The 13,174-nt window shown below is 49.2% G+C and overlaps 2 long non-coding RNA genes across 3 annotated transcripts in view; one reads left to right on the top strand and one right to left on the bottom strand.

Annotated features, from left to right (window-relative positions):
* LOC105234863 overlaps positions 1-13,174 on the bottom strand; it is a 147,035-nt gene that overhangs the window by 103,762 nt on the left and 30,099 nt on the right. The window contains exons 5-7 of one of the 2 annotated variants that reach the window (XR_004620424.1): positions 10,986-11,121; positions 8,002-8,206; positions 2,230-2,334 (exon numbers count right to left, since the gene is read on the bottom strand). This is a non-coding gene — a long non-coding RNA (uncharacterized LOC105234863). Of the gene's footprint in view, positions 1-2,229; positions 2,335-5,598; positions 5,723-6,335; positions 6,490-8,001; positions 8,207-10,985; positions 11,122-13,174 lie in introns of those variants that run through there. The other variant, XR_004620423.1, reaches the window with a different exon arrangement.
* On the top strand, positions 6,947-10,992 carry LOC117796077. Its single transcript, XR_004620427.1, has 3 exons — positions 6,947-7,307; positions 8,475-8,660; positions 10,597-10,992. It is a non-coding gene; the product is annotated as an uncharacterized LOC117796077 (long non-coding RNA).

Below are 13,174 nucleotides of genomic sequence, written 5' to 3'. Positions count from 1 at the left end.
CTCGCACCCTCCAAGCCCATTAGTGAAAGAGCCCAGCATCGTTGCAGCTACCAGGTCAGTCTCATTACATCTTGGTTCTGACTGGATCCCCTGCCCATCCTTGAACCACAGGGAGGCAATGCAATGCTCTGATCATCAGACCTGAGTCATCTGCTCCGCCAAATCTCCGAGACCTTTCTGGGCCTCAGTTGGCTCATCTGTAGGATAGGCATAACAGAACCTACTGCAGAGGGTGGTGGCAGACTGCCCTAGTGGCCATTGTCCGCACACGCATGCTCACTTGACCCTATGACCAGACTCACCCTAACAATATCTTTTTAGAAGATAAGATTACTAAAAATCAAAGTAAAGCAGAGGTTGTTGTGTAGCTAGTCCGTATTTCATCCCCAAGTACATTCCAAAGTAAAAATACTCACCCGGCACCGGCTGGTACTTGGCACTGTGTTGAGCGCTTTCCCTGAATTCTATCCTAATTCTCGCAGTAACTCCGTGGGAGAGATCCTTCCACTATTTTCGGTGAACAGATAAAGAGGTTTAGGTCCTTGCCCTAAAGTCAAAGCCAGCACAGCGACGGAGCCACAAACTTAGGACTAACTCTGAAACCCCCCCGCTCTGCTCCCTCTTCTTGCTGTGAGGGTGTGGCGGGCTGACAGCCTCCAGCCGTGGTGCCTTTGGGATCCCCGCAGCGTTCCCACGTTCCCACGGAGGCCTTGATCTCCCCCTGCTGTGCTGGCGACTCCTCCGCTCTCGGGCTTCCCTGCAGCCTGGCCATAACTTTCTTGGAGCTGAGGTCTACTCTGCAGTCTTTCCCACCCAAGCCTCTTTCCTGTCCTCTCACTTTTGGCAAGCAACAGGCCTGCATCACTGCTGGAAGGTTCTCTTCACCTACCCAGGCTCCCTCACTCGTCCTCCTTCACAGGTGTTCTCCCCAGGACATGTTTTGCATACCTAACTCCATCTTGACATCTGTTTCTCAAAGGACCTGAAATGACACACTTGTTGAGACCCGCTTTGACTCCCTGCACAGACTACGTCACAGGGATGTATGGTTCCAGGGATTCTTACGTGTTTAAGAACAAATGAGCAATGAAAATACCAACTCAAAATTTGGGAGTGGGGAGGATCTAATGTAGACCAATGAGGAGGCTCCCAGCCTGGCCTTTAGAAAGTGGAGTCTCCTTTTCTAAGCAAGGTTCTGAAGAGAGGGCAGAACAGCCCTTGCTGATCTTACAAGGGTGTGGGAAGGGTCTGACACTTCTCTAGAGTCACACCACAGGGCTGCAGATAGATTCCAGGCATTCCAATTCTCCGTCCGGAAGCATCCAATGCTACTTAGACAAGGAATTGATTCTTTACAGAAAGAGCAAAGACTGCTACTTAACTCAACAGAAGGGAGAAAATGATCAATTGAGCAAAACACACTGGCTTTAGACAAGGATCTCCAAACTGAAGTGGGACTCCTCTTGCTGCCCCTGGGAATACTGATCACGTGCAACGACGACCTCACCCCACCCCCACGATGATGTAGGCCAAGTGCTTCTCATAAATCGTAGGCAGTAAGTGCTACCTGGTAGCCACGGAGTGGGTGCAGCCTATAAACATGTTTGCTATTGTTTTTTTATAAAACTTCAAATGAGTGGACGAGATTTATCAATTGGGATATTTTACGTAAAAATCTGGGTGCCTGGCTTTTCTGGAAAAATCAGCAAATCAAATCATACTTGCCCTGCGTGCCTACTTCCGGCTTCAGACAGGACCAGCCACCCCACCGCTCCTATCTTCTTACACCTGAAGTTGCTTGAGCTCATCAAGCCAGGCCTACACCTCCCAGGGCGGTCAACCTACCTGATTTTGAACACCCAGATTCAAGTCATGAGGGCTGGGGAGCATGGACCGAAGTGAGCTGTGAGCTCTTTAAGAAAAGTGAGCTCCTAAGCCAATTCATAGCATAAGCAGGATTTCAAGGTGGAATCTTTTTAAAAAGTAGCTTTGAAGCACTCCAACAGGAATGAAGGCTATTATCAGACCAGCTGTGAGATGTGTCAGCAGTGACCGCTGGGGGACGGGTCCTGGCCAGAGGCAGAGACCCTGGGCTGAAAGAGGAGGCGGTTCTGTCCGGGCTTTGCCCTGACTCATAATGTGACCATGAGTGTTTCGTTCGTGCTCAGCTCCGGTGCCCGGTGTTGTGGCAAGGATAATAAGGGCGAACATCGGCAGAGCGCTTCTTACCTGCAAAGCAGCCTGTTAAGCGCGTCGTGGGCACCCTCTCATTTCACACCAAGGCCGGAGGTCAAGTCCTGGTGTTTTCCCCAAAGCATAGGAAGGTTTTGTGACCTGTGCAAAGTCAGAGAGTCGGTAATGTAAGGAGCCGGGATTTGCAGCCCAGACGCTCTGACTCCAGAGCGCACACGTGTATTTACTACATGGCCGCGCCCACCTGCCTGGCAGGGTCCTCTTCAGAATCACACAAGGCGACGCAGGCCAAGCGCTTTTTGTACGTTGTAAAGTGGTATAGTGTTCACTATGATCACTTGAGCACTACGTTTTTTTCCCCAAAATTGATGCTTTATCTAAAAATCACGGATTCAGTTAGCCCCTTTGTAATTCATTCCAATTAATGGGTTTTTTTCTTTTAAAGAGAGAGTGTCCGAGGAAAGCACGACTCAAGACACATCATTAGTCCTACAGCGCCCCCTGCTGATAAGAATCATGAAAATGATGCATTCTGAGAGCAGGTGACATTGACCCCTCCTCGACCCCCTTGAACAACTATTTCTGGAGCATCTTACTTTGTCCTGGGCATTGTACTAGCTGTCACATGGTCTAGAGTGTAGGAATGGAGGACATGGGAGGTCCCTTTCCAGCCAAGCCTGCCCTCTGTGACTTAGATATAGGAAAAGGAAAGCAGAGAAAGCCACAGGCGAGAGTGACCCCACTTCCCATCATGACATCACAGACAGGAGACCAAAGCCAGACGTTGTTGTCATCCTCTCCCTCCGAAGAGCACAGGAAGCCCCAGGCCATGAGGGGAATGGTACACCTGCTCAGGGGTATGTGTATTAAGGTCTAACAACCAGCTCTCTGGCACAGGGAAGCCCTGGTGTGTAGTGTTTGCCAATTTCCATGGTGTAAATACTCCCACTTTGACCAGTTTCAAGCTACCAACACGATGATTCAGGAGATTCTTGAAAATTTAACAACTGGTCTCTCACAAGCTGGTAGGAGCTGGCTCCGACACACCACTGTTTTTATCTCTAGAAAAAATACACCCTCTCATCTTCCTTCCCAATCAACTAGACTCCAGAATCCTTCCAGCCGGTGCACAGCAATGCGCGGACACAGGTCAGCCTCACCTCCGCAAGGCTGACCCTGAACAGAGAATGGGGGGTGCTGGCTCAGGTCCCCTCAGCATTTACAGGTGGCGCTAACCAGGGGTCCACTTCTTCCATTCCATCCCTCCGTCTTGCTAGTCTTTTTCATTTCTAACCAAGCGAAGAGGGAGGGACTGTCCTGAACATCATGAGCAGCCCTGAAAGAGAATGTCCTTCTGACTTCACCTTCCTGTCCTCACCTCCAAATGCCCTCCCCATAGATTGGGTTCAGAGGCCCACCTCAGCACAGAGCTCTCACCCCAGCAGAGGGCACCTCCCGGCTCCTGGAGGAGCCCCAGATCTTCTGGTGTGAGGAGGCTGGCCTACCCTGGACCACAAGCCACTCACTTTATTTAAAACCCAAGGAAGAGGACCTACCTTGGGCCCAGGAAAGGAGGAGGAATGTGTGGGATCATGCACAGCCTGGGGGAGCAACTTTCAATTGTCTCCAGCTGGAGAGGTGAGCCAGGCGAAACCCCAGCTGTCAGGAGCCCCAGAGGACCAGCCTCCCGAGGGTGCACTTTTACTCAGCCCAGAAATCACCCCGAGTCTACTAAATACACCCCGCAGTCTCATGACCCCAGCTCTCGAAGCAGTGGCCCCCAAAACTCCACCTCCCATGAGATTAGCCGTTCCCTTGCTTTCTCCCCCAAACTGCCCTCATTTCCTCCTGCAGCCTCAGCCCCTCTCCCCAAGAACCGCATATCCTATCTACCACACGATGCAGCCGAAGGGAGAAGACGGGCTCCCACTCTGGCTCAGCTGCCTGGAGCCGCATGTCCTTGAGAAAGTTTCTCAACCTCTTGAGGCTTGTGTTCTGAAGCCTAAATAGAAATTGTCATCAGTGCTATTGAGAGTATGAAATTGGAATGTGTGTGAAAAAGACTTTATAAATCAGAATGTTACATAAACAGTTATTTTTCTGCCTGAGAGAGGTATTTACAATGTGTTTTTTCTCCTTATAAAAGGAACGTGAATTCTTTGTGGACATTTTGGAGAATACATTTGAATAAAAAATAACTAAATAAGAATCACTCGGAGTTAACTACTATGCACACTCGGTATTTTCCCCGGGTCTTTTTTCCCAACTGTTTAAAGCTTTGCCTTTGTTAAAAGCGAGAATGAGGATACTTAGGACCCAAGGGCGGTGCGCTCCCCCCTTCACCAGCCCACAGATCCGCTCCAGCGTTCCCCTCCATCCTTGCTGCCAGGAAGAGGGCGGACCTCGTCTCTCACTAGACCCAAGGCTGAGGGGCCTGCTGGGTCCCCAAGGAAGGAGAACTTAGACATGGAACCTATTCTCCCTGATAGAGACCTTCAAACTTTGTGCTCTGCAAACCATTTTGGAAAGGTCATATGCCCTTATGGATCACTTGTCTGCCTATCCTTGCTCACAAAATAAATTTTTAAAAAGTGAAAGAGGGAAGTTTTTGCTGAGTAAGGCACATACTGCTGCAGCCATGGTGTTAGAATGCTCCTACTCACAGGGGCACCAGGGTGGCTCAGTCACTTAAGCGTCTGCCTTCGGCTTAAGTCATGATCTTAGGGCCCTGGAATCCAGCCCCTCATGGGGCTCTCTACTCAGCGGGGAGTCTGCTTCTCTCTCTCCCTCTGCCCCTCCTCCCCATTCATCCTCTCTCTTTCTCTCTCTCTCTCCCAAATAAATAAAATCTTTGGAAAAAATGCTCATACGCAGGCCCTTTTCAATGTGGAACTGAACTTGCTGTAGAAAATACTTTTGAAAACCTCACACATTTTTCAGTGACTGGCCCATGAATCGCCAGAGGAACCCGTGTAGAACATGAATGCAAATTTGCTCCACTGGGATCTCTCATTATCTTTCCATCAACATTACCAAGATTAGCTCTTGCTTCTGCCCTAAAACATGCGTTTCTTGCCTGTCAGAAACTGTCTGGGTCTCCTCTCATCTGTAATGATAGCAGCTGGCCCCTCCTGCCTGAGTCCACCTCGCTTAACTTCTCCAATGTTCCAGTACAACTGGGAGTAGTGAGTAACTCGGGTCTCTGAACCCTCGGGAGGGGGGGTGCAGATGCTCACGGGACTTTAGGTGCATTGTTAGGGGAATGCGTCCCAAGCCAAGTCCCAAAAGTCACTTATGAGTGGCTGTATGTACTGGACGAGCTTGTGGCTAAATATTTCCACTCCAGCTGTTCCAGGCTAGATAGCAGTGAAAACCAGGGCAAGCACACATCCCTTAAATACCTACAGCAAGTGCGGCAGCTTCTCACCACCTCTACTCTCCAGACGCACGGAAGTGCCAGGAGCAAAGGACACCCACTCCATTGGTCCTCTTGCTACTGCAAGATGAAGGTCTCCGTAACTCCTGTCTCCTAAGAGAGTGTTTGGCCAGAGAACAAGTCCAGTCATATTCTTTCCGAGTCCCTCATGTGTGTGAAAGGTCACTAGTGTTCATGGTAAACGCAGGGGCCTTGGACCAAGGCTGACCTCAGCTTGAATCCCCCCTCCACCACTTTCCACGAACTTTGGCCTCAGGCAAGTCCTTCTACCTGGGGACACCTGGGTGACTCAGTCGGTTAAGCGTCTGCCCTCAGCTCAGGTCATGATCCCAGGGTCCTGGGATTGAGCCCTGCTCAGCAAGGAGTCTCCTTCTCCCTTTCCCACTCCTGCTTGTGCTCTCTCTCTCTCTCTCTCTGACCAATAAATAAATAAAAATCTTTAAGAAAAAAAGTGCCTCTACCTGGAGCTTGAAGCAGGGGCTGTGTGTCCAGAGGACATTTGTAAAAGAATGCTTTGCAGTAGTTTAGGGAATGGAACAAGACCCCTCCAGCTCCCCACCACAACCATGCACACAGCCTCTCCCTTCCAGGGACAGAAGTCAATGCAGAGGCAGAAGACCATCTAAGCCTGGAGACCGTCAGGATAATTTAGTTATGTTTTTCATCTGTCACCACCAGAACCCAGGACGTCCAGCTCATCCCTTACCTCCAGTGCTCTTCTTTGTAAGGCTCAGATGTCACCCATCAGTGAGGCTACCCCTGGACAAGTATACCCTCCCCACCATTTCCCGTCCCCTGCTCCCTATTGAATGCAAAGTCTCATTTTCCACAAAGAAAAGTTTAAGAAAGCACTTCTCCTCCCAAATTCTCTTGAGATGTGACTCAGACAATGTCACCCTGCCAACTTCTTAGAGTCCTTCCCTCAGGAAACCAGACTTCCGGCCCCTCCCCCAGCCCCGGGAGCAGCCGAGCCCTTTGGGGTCAGTAGGGTCATTGTGGGAAGCAGCCATCGCGTCCCTCATTCCGGGGCCAGCACCACAGTGATGACAAAGCAACTTTCAAAGATCCTGATCAGACAATTGGGGAGCCCCTTGGGCCCATGGAATAGTAAAAACCTCTGCTCGTTTCCCCTCCTGCGGCAGCCTCCTGCCCAGGCTGAGGAGGGCCCCGCAGGCCTGCAGAATGGGAAAGCTGCAGACAGAGGGAAGCAGCCTCTGACTGGGAAAGGGAAAGGCACCAAAAGCCCAAAAGCTCAGATGACTTGTAGGGGCTGGTCTGGGAAGCCACAGCCAACGCTTTGAGCTTGGAGACGCTGGAGACACATGGAGACAAGGAAAGTGAAACCGAACCCTCGAGTTCCTCTGGCCTCCCAGGCTGCGGCTGCCACCCCAAGGACGTAGTCACCAGCTGCATCTGGCACAAGCACTTCCTAGACCCAGGAATCACAGAGTGTGACCACGCCTGCCTGGCCTGCTCACCCGCGGCTGGGAGGGGGCCTCAGCCACCCCTCCTGCCCCCTTGTCCCTGGAGCCACCACAGCCCCCAGGGGGAAAGCTTCAAGCCCCGCAGGCCCCTGGGAAACATGGTGGACGTTGCCAGGCTGCTGCTGGAGCAGGAGGAAGCAGGATCCTTGCTCGTCAAGGTCCACCAGGAGCACTTGGAGGACATAAGGCTGTTGGTGAGGACTAGAAGGCCCACATTCTGTGAGGTTTACCCAGGCAGCTGAGCAGAGTGAGGATTCCTGTTCACATGGGCCAGCACAGGGTTTGGGGGAAAAGGATGGACAAGGGGGTCTAAGCTGGAGACAGGCAGAGATAGGGAAGGGAAGGGAGGAAAGGCGGAGGAGGGACAGAGGGGGAAGGGAAGGGGATCTCATAGGCAATGCCTGGCTTTAGTGGAGTGGAATATTCCCCAGCATCAGCCACCAGACAGCTGCCCATCATGTTCACAGAGTTATCATTAAAAGTTTTACAGGAAAGTCACTTTCCAGGTGGCCTAGTGGGGACGGGATCTGGAGTCTATCAAACATAGATTCAAATCTGTACTCTGTATCTTCCCCTAAGAGTCACCTTGGATAAAGGTCTTAACTTCTACAAGCCTCCATCTCCTCATCTATAAGGTGATGACAGTAGTTCCTAACTCTTAGGGTTGTTTATGTGAGGAAACGTTTATGAAGTGAGGAAACGTTTATGAAGCCCTTAGCACAGTGCCTGCCACAGAGTAAACTCTCGGTGATTGCTACTCTTAATTTATTGCTGTTATCATTAGTGGTGGATAAGCATCTGCATAACAGAGCTTCATTTCCCATGGCTAGCCTTTATGGAAGATGCATGTCCAGCCTAAAACAACAGGATCCAGAAAACCAAATTTACCAGCTCCTAATGGTGGCGTGTTAATGGTTCCATCAACAGTGTGCAGTGGACATAGCTTGACCTAGGAAGTGGATAGTCAGACCCGCCGCAAACATTCTCCATGGTGACAAAAGCAGGCAGTTTGATTTCCTTCTTTCTTGTTTCTTCTTCTTCTTCTTCTTTTTTCCTTATGGTAAATTTTCTCTGCTTCCCTCCCAGATGAGATCTGCAAGGACAAGGAATCTTACTGATTCACAGGAAGGGGGAAAGTATCGACAGAACAGGGCCCAGTTCCCCAGACACACTCATGGCTATACCTCTCTGCTCCTCCCCAGACTATGCACAGAAGGGGTGAAGACGCCACAACACATTTCACATCTCAGGGCTGAACTGTGATGTCAGGAGATGGGCCCAGCCCTGGCAGCTTGAGCCCCACCCCTCCCTTCCCTACCCCCCCAGTGTTCACAAGGTGACCTTCACTATCTTTCCATCAGGAGAGGACTCTAGATTCTTGGCTATAAAGTTGTGATGCATCAGGAACCCCAAGTTCTGCAGCCTGAGTTCAGAGATGCTGCAAGACCTGCCCCCCGAGTCTCCTTTCCACACTCTTGTCCCAACACCTTAAACTCAGACCAGGAAAGTCACTCTTTGGGTCACAGCGATGGCAAATGGGTTTCACGGTAAGTGCCAACTCCAAATTGTGGAGAATAGAATTTTTTAGAAAAGTTCTGAGGCCTTTTCTGGGCTTAGCAGTAGGGCGTTTGCGATCAGCTAGCAGAGTCTACCATGGGCACTGGAAAAGAAATGCCAGCGATTTTGCTACAGAATTGTCATCCTTAAAATTTTTTTTTGACATTTATAGTTTCAACTATATGGCCAAGAGAGAACATACAGTAACCTGTTATGACTAGCAACCATATCGGAAGGGCCCTAAGGGCATAGGAGTCAGGACAGGGACTTTCTGATGAGAGGGTTTGAGAGTGGCATGCTGCCTGGTGTTGACAGTTGAGGAAGACAAGCCCAGATGGGGGTGCAGATGGGAAACTGGGATGGTCTTGGAGCAGCCCCATTCCTTGGATTTCTTGGGAAAGTACCAAAATGGAGATAGCAGCCTCCAAATGGGTCACCACAGCAAATTCTAGTGCAGCCCCATCATTTCAGCCGTTGAACACTACCCACTTGCCAGTCTACAGCACTCCCATGCCCTTTGCCCAGAGGGGATTCTGACTCCAGTGTAAGTAGCAGGCATCATATACCTTCCATCTGCCAGCTTCGAGCTTGGTGTCTTCACACACATTTAATCCAATCCTATATGGTAGGGTTTTTTAAATTCCCCAATATTATATATAATTGATGTAATTACTTTTAAAAATCATGTACTCATAGTCTTAAAAAATTCAAAAAGTACAGGAGGGTCTAAAGTGAAGAGTAACAGTACTCTCTGAGCCCTGGTCTCACTTTCCAGGGATAACTATTTTTAAGTTTCTTAAAGGACACCCATGTTGATAGCAGCATTATTCACAATCGCCAGAAAGGTGGAGGCAAGGCTAGTGTTCATCAACAGATGAGTGGAAACAAAACATGGCATATAGGTACAATGGAATATTATTTGGCCACAAAAAGGAATGAAATGCTGACAACAGGCTACAACATGGATGAACCCTGAGGACACCATGCTAAGTGAAATGAGCCCGACACAGAAAGAAAATATTGTGTGACTCCACTTTATATAAGGGACCCAGAATAGGCAAATCCATAGAGAGAGAGAGAGTAGAAGGGTGTTTACCAGGGGCTAGGGGGAGAGGGGAAGAAGGAGCTATTGTTTTTCAGGCACAGAGTTTTGGTTTGGTATGATGTAAAAGTTCGGAGATGGAGGGGCGCCCGGTTGGCACAGCGGTTAAGCATCTGCCTTAGGCTCAGGGCATGATCCCAGCGTTCCGGGATCGAGCCCCGCATCAGGCTCCTCCGCTATGAGCCTGCTTCTTCCTCTCCCACTTCCCTTGCTTGTGTTCCCTCTCTCGCTGGCTGTCTCTATCTCTGTTGAATAAATAAATAAAATCTTTAAAAAAAAAAAGTTCGGAGATGGAGAGTGGTGATGTTTGCACAACATTGTAAATGTATGTAATGTCATTAAATTGTATGCTTTAAATGACTAAAATGGTAAATGTTATATCATGTATATTTTAGCACAATTTAAGACAACAGGAACACCAAAAACAGAAGTCCTGCACTGCCTGACCACAGGTGACCAGAAAGCCAAAACCATTCAAAGGGACCTCAATCATCAATGGGAAAAATTACAGCTGCTCTTCGACCTTTAATTTTTTTTTGTCCAAACACTAAAAACTCTCTTACTCTGTTTTTAAAAATAGAGGACATTTTTTAAAACAGTAACTCTAATATTTACACAGCACATCTGTTATTTTAAACTGTAGGAACATGAGAGTTAACATGTTCTATTTTTCTGTAAAGAATTTACAGGAGTAGTTTGAACAGTGTTTGCCTTCCGTTTCTCATGTAATTTACAATATAGCGCTAGGATCATGTATACACTCGGTGAATTTTCATGCTCCTTCGGATCTTAACCTCTCTGTACCTCCGTTTCTTATCCCGTAGACGGAGGGGAACGGTACGCGGTTCTGAGTGGTTGTGTGAGAATTAGGTACGTTAATATGGGCATTCCAAGCCTAGCCGTGCCTGGGGCGGAGCGAGTCCTCTACATGGATGTGACCAGAGCCCCCAGCCTGCGAGGAGTGCTAATCTCTCCAAGCGGATGAATTCATTTGACCCCGGAAACAGTCGTCAGTATTTCCGCTTGGCATCTGAGGAAACTGAGACCCACCCATTTCACTCAGCCCTGAAGTGAAGGAGCCAGACTTGAATCCCAGCCCCCAGACCCACGCACTGTACACTACAAACAGAAGCGGAGCACAGCGCGAGAGATGTTCCGAAGGAAAACAAACAAGTCCTCGCTTCTCTGGTCTCGCACTTCACCACGTGCTCACCTGGCATTGCCTCAAAACCCGTTCGGTTGCCTGGATCCGGTTGCTTCTCTGTATCAGCTGCCATCTTTTCATTTTAGAACTATCACTCCCAAGTGTGCAGAGTGCGTTGAGGATGCGGACGAACACGATATGGGGACTATGTGAAAACAGTCAGAATCAATGAGAAAGGGAAGAAAGGGACAGGTTCAAGAGATGCTTTGACACTAGAACCTAGAAATAGAAACATACGAGGCTTGAAGGAGAGGATCAATCCCAAGTTTCTCAACTGAGCCGGAATGACTTCTATATCCTCAGTGATGTAGCAGGGGAGTCAGTGCTGAGACTTGGGTAGGAGACGACTGGCCGTTTGTCCCCCGCAGAGCTGTTACCTTGCTATACAAAGAAGGTGATCTGGATAACTTCTTTTTTAATGTTTACTATTTCATTTCAAATCACTTTTATTTAAAACACATTTTATTTTAAATGACAGATTAACTCTTGATAACACATGATAGCCAAAATTCTCCTCTTATTATCTGTCCTCAAGCAGCTTTTCATCATGTTAGCTGCCTAAAGCTTCAAGAAGATAATCACCAACCTCGAGGTTCTTCTCTAAGCATTAGGTACCTTAGCGTCTGAGGGACTGCTCTGTGTAACACACTGAAGATAAACTGAGGCATGGGAGGCACGATCTCAGCCCTCCATCTTTGGTGTAAAATGCTTCAAATCAAAAGAATAATGTTTGGATACTAATGCCAGCAAGTCCCTTCCATTGACTATTTTATGTCTGGTGTTTGGAAAAGTGATTTATCTTTGGTTACTATTAACAAAATTTCAAAGCAGCTCCAGGACCTTCTGGATACCGACACTTAAAGTAGAGTTTCATCTCTTACCAAAGGACATGACTGAAGAGGTTGGACTGTGCAAGCAGATACACACGGTTTAAATCAGGGCTCTGGCATTCACTGGCTGTATGTATAAATGCAACCTGTCTAAGCCTCAGCTTTCCCATGGGTAAAATAGGAAATAATCCGCCTCCTAGGCTCGATGAGGCAATTACGTGAGATAACAAATGAGAATGACTGAGAATGCCTGACACTGGGAACACATTCAATAAGCAGTGGTTTAGAAGGGAGCTCCGGGAGCGCACGCGGGACGGCTGGTGGCTGGAGGGCCACCTGCACGGGGGAGCAGGCGGACTCGCGGTCAGCACCCGTGAGACACCAGACTGAGACGGGGAGCTCCGGGAGCCCACGCGGGGCGGCTGGCGGCTGGCGGGGTTGGAAACACAAAGGACAGAGACGTGCCGGCCCTGGAAGTGAGGGCTGGGACGCCGGGGTGTGGGGCGCACAGCCCCGGGATGCTGCAGGGTTGAGCAGCACCAACAGAAACAGAGTTAAAGTGGCCAGAACATCAGTGGAGAACGATCCGCGATCCCTCTGTTCTGAGACAGAGGCTGAATTTCAGCCGCTGCTGCTCTCTCAGAAGAGGCATAGCAAACCGCCAGGGAAAGCCGCCAGAGAACAAAAGCCCGGAAATACCGGCTCACAGGGTGCCCATCCCCATCCCCCCTCGCAAGGGACACAGAGACTCTACCCAAACAGGGTTTTCTGAGTACCTGCAGGCAGGCCCCTCCCCCAGAAGGCAGGCTGAAAAATCAAGAAGCCCACAACCCGGAGCGCCTGAGTGGCGCAGTCACCAAGCACCTGTCTTCGGATTAGGGTGTGATCACAACGCTCCGTAAGGAGTCCTTCATCGGGCTTCTCCACCGGGAACCTGCTTCTTCCTCTCCCACTCCTCTGCTTGGGTTCCCTTTCTTGCTGACTGTCTCTCTCTCTCTCAAATAAATAAATAAACTCTTTAAGGAAGAAGCCCACATCCCTAAGATCTCTATAAAACAAGGGCGCACGGCCTGGGTCCCAGTCAACACTTGGGCTCTGGACAACCCTGCAATCTCTCTTCATCAGAATGACGAGAAGGAGAAGTCCCCCCCAGCAAAGAAAAGATAATGAGTCTGTGGCCTCTGCCACAGAATTGGCCTCGGCCACAGAATTAATACATATGGATGTATCCCAATTATCAGAAATGGAATTCAGAGCAACAATGGTCAAGATGATGAGTAAACTTGAAAAAAGCATCAGAGAAAGCGTTGCTGAGAATATAGAATCCCTAAGGGCAGAAATGAGAGCGAATCTGACAGAAATTAAAAA

This window comes from Ailuropoda melanoleuca, chromosome 14 (assembly GCF_002007445.2).
Source record: "Ailuropoda melanoleuca isolate Jingjing chromosome 14, ASM200744v2, whole genome shotgun sequence".
NCBI classification, from domain to species: Eukaryota; Metazoa; Chordata; class Mammalia; order Carnivora; family Ursidae; genus Ailuropoda; species Ailuropoda melanoleuca.
The sequence above is the reverse complement of the archived record's forward strand: the minus strand, read 5'-3'. Positions and strand labels throughout refer to the sequence as shown.